The sequence below is a fragment of the Vombatus ursinus genome, unplaced genomic scaffold (genome assembly GCF_900497805.2).
Source record: "Vombatus ursinus unplaced genomic scaffold, bare-nosed wombat genome assembly UNPS02014804.1, whole genome shotgun sequence".
NCBI lineage: Eukaryota > Metazoa > Chordata > Mammalia > Diprotodontia > Vombatidae > Vombatus > Vombatus ursinus.
Genome location: NW_020954582.1, coordinates 11134882 through 11138129, shown reverse-complemented (window position 1 = coordinate 11138129; position 3248 = coordinate 11134882).

Genomic DNA, 3248 nt, shown 5'->3' with positions numbered 1-3248 from the left:
GCTGCAGAGGTGAAACTGACCAGAGATGCTGCAGAGGTGAAACTGACCAGAGATGCAGCAGAGGTGAAATTGGCAGGCCTTGGCACCATATTGGATATGGGAGGGGGTGGGGAGAGAGAGTAAAGAGTCCAAGATGACTCTTAGGTTGAGAGCCTGAGGGACTGGGAGGATGGCAGTGCCTTCCGTAGTAATTAGGACAGGTAAGCAGAAGGAAGGTGTAAGGGGAAGAACTATGAGTTCTGTTTTGGACATGGTGAGTTTACAATGTCTACTGGACATTTAGTTTGAGATAGTTGTATTCCTTTCCCTGAGCATAGGTGACTTCAGTGATCCTGACTTGGATGTTTCCTGCCTTGGGGTTGACCTTGTTCGTTCCAGAGGTCAGGAGCTCCTGGGTCCTCACTTGGGGCCAGTTGATGGGCCCCTAAAAGCTACAGTGAAAGAGAAGATGACCATCCACAGGAAGAAGAATCCAATGCCTGGTGAGGAGATGTCTTGAGGGAGACCATTCAGAGCCAAGGCAAGGGGGAAATGCTGGTCAGCAGTTGTACAAAATGCTTCATGTTTTGGAGTATGAGTATCAACCTCCAGGAAGAATAAAAGTTGTAAGTTACTGCTTTATATTTGAATCTCAATGTACACTTTTGATTCTTCTGTGTTTTTTTTTTTTAATATTTCTTTTTCAGGGAGAAAATAAATAGCTGTCCTATACCTAATCTATGTTGGAGGAAGGGGAAGGGAATAAGCATTTATACAGTGCCTACTGTGTTCCGGGCACTGTGCTAAGGTCTTTACAAATATATCATTTGTTCCTAATTGAACACTGGGTACCTTTTACTCCTCTTTTTGGGGAGCCTCTAGACATGAGCTAAGCTTTATATGATTCCACTTAGAGCTTCCTGGTGAGTATATAAAGATCCAGTTTGAGAAAAAGAGACTATTTCCTTTCTTTAGGGACCAGTTTCCCTCAGTAGTGAACCCTCTATTAGTCCAGAGCTGAAAGGAACCCCTTAGTGGGAGAGGGAAAAGGAGAGTAGCACAGCCTGCCCTGGTCTGAGCAGTGGTTGGAAATATTGGGGGGTGAGGAGATGGAGGGGTGGATTTCATTGGAACAGGGAACTCCCAGTGAGGAAAATCCTTCAGCCCGAGGATATCAGCACATGTCCTGAAATTTATCATCTTTGAAATATGGGTTAGTTGCCTAGGGGCCCCGAGGGGTTAAATTACAGCCAGCATGTGTCAGAGGTAAGACTTGAACCTCTGGGCCTCCTGACTCTGAAGCCAGCTCTCTATCCGCCATGAAAAACTTCCTTAAAAACTGAGGTTAATTGATAAAATGTAAATAATATTCAGCAAGTTTAATTGTTTGTATTAATGGCTGGATGTTAAGCTTTTTAAAAAATTTCTTTTTAGGTGAAACGCTCTATAAATGTCACTTCCCCCCTTTCCCAAATTTTTGCCCCTTCGTGTGGGCCGGGCTTTGGGGTCTCAGCCCTGGTGCTACACCTGACAGTGGCCTCGGAAATCCCAGCCAGGCGTCATCTCTGGGCTCTGCTCCTGAAATCTGATGCACCCACCCAAAGTTTATTATTTCATGAGTCGTACAATAGTCTGAGCACAAAAGATTTTCCCTCCAGTCGAAAGCCGACTTACTCATGCAGCGGCTGTTGGCAAAGGTATATTTATGACTTTTTTCCTGTTTGGGGTTATCTCATGGAAAACTGATAGAACAAAGACTTGATATTTTTTAGATTAAATTTTCATCTTGGTAACTGTTTACGTTCTGCCTCTGAAGCCTGAAAAGTCTCATTTTGGAGCAAAAACAAAAACAAAAACCTGGACTTCTGATTAGTGAAAACAACTGACAAACAGCTTCCTCTGCCCAGCTGGATGGCTCTGAATTCTGCTCCAACTGAATGGAGCAAAACCAGACCCTGGGCCCTCCCTGCCTCCCTCCCTCCCTTCGAAGCCAATAGACCTAAAAATAGAGCTCTGTCTTTCCCCACTCTCGAAAACAGGAACAGCCAACCTTGTTTGCTCCTCACTGTGTATGGGCCTCGGGCACATCTTGGCCATTGCACACTTGAATGGTCTTCACCAGCTGCTTACCAGGAAGCTTCAATAACAAGGCCTGCGGCCTGAGGGGCACGGGGCCAAGCCCAGAATGGCTGCTCAGAGCTGGAACTGCAGATTCTGCACCCAGGGCAAGGAGAGGCCCAGAGAGATGAGGGAGCGATGGACGAGCATTTATTAAGCCCCTACTATGTGCCAGACACAGCCCCTGCTCTCAAGGACTTTACATTCTCATGGGGGAGACAACAGATGCAGTATCTGCATAAGATTTTGAGAAATCAATACAAGGTACTTGGGTGGGGGCAGGGGGAGAGGAGACCCCAGCACTGAGAGGAGAGGGGAATGGGAGCTTGTGGAGGACACCAAGGACAGGCAGAGGGGCCCCACTGGGGGCAAAAAGCACAGGATTTAGAACCAGAGCACCACCAACAACCTGAATGACATGACCTCTCTGGGCCTCAGTCTCCTCATCTGTAAAATGAGAAGGGAGGACTAGATATCCTCCAGGGTCCTTTTCAGTTCTAAAGCTATGATCCTTCTGCAAGTGCAGCGGCCTCAGTTTCCTCATCTGTAAAATGAGGAGAGCTGGGCTAGATGGGCTTTGAGGTCCCTTCCAGTCCTCACTCTATGATGATGACAACCTGGAGAAAGGGTCACTCTAGTTCACCACCAGGCAGCTTTCTAGTACTTTTTGCTAATTGGGTGCTAAGCTCTATCACTTATACTCTGACCAAGGATCTCAAAGGCTGTAGTGCCCTCTGAGGCAAAGCCCCATCTGTCCTATCCTAGGTACAAGCTATCTTCCTTCCCTGGCTGCTTCAGCAAAGGAAGGCTGACCGATACATCCCAGGAGGATCCCATTCCATCCTTGGCCCCAGAGCAACAAAGCCACTTTTGCCACAGTCCTGCCTGCCAGGTAGTGGGAGGTTTGGGGAGGTGGATGAATGAAGCTCTTTCCCTTTTCCCTTATTTCTCTGTAACCTGTTGTGTCTTTGTCTATCTGTCAGAGCTTCCCTTTGGTTTGTGGGACAGAGGCAGGAAGTGGGCTCAGACATGAGGACAGATGTGTTCCCACAAACTCAGCCCTTGGGACAATATCCATCAGGTAATCAGCATGTATTGAGGGCCACCATGGAAGCAAGAGCCAATGTCGGCTCTCGAGGTCAGGATCAGTT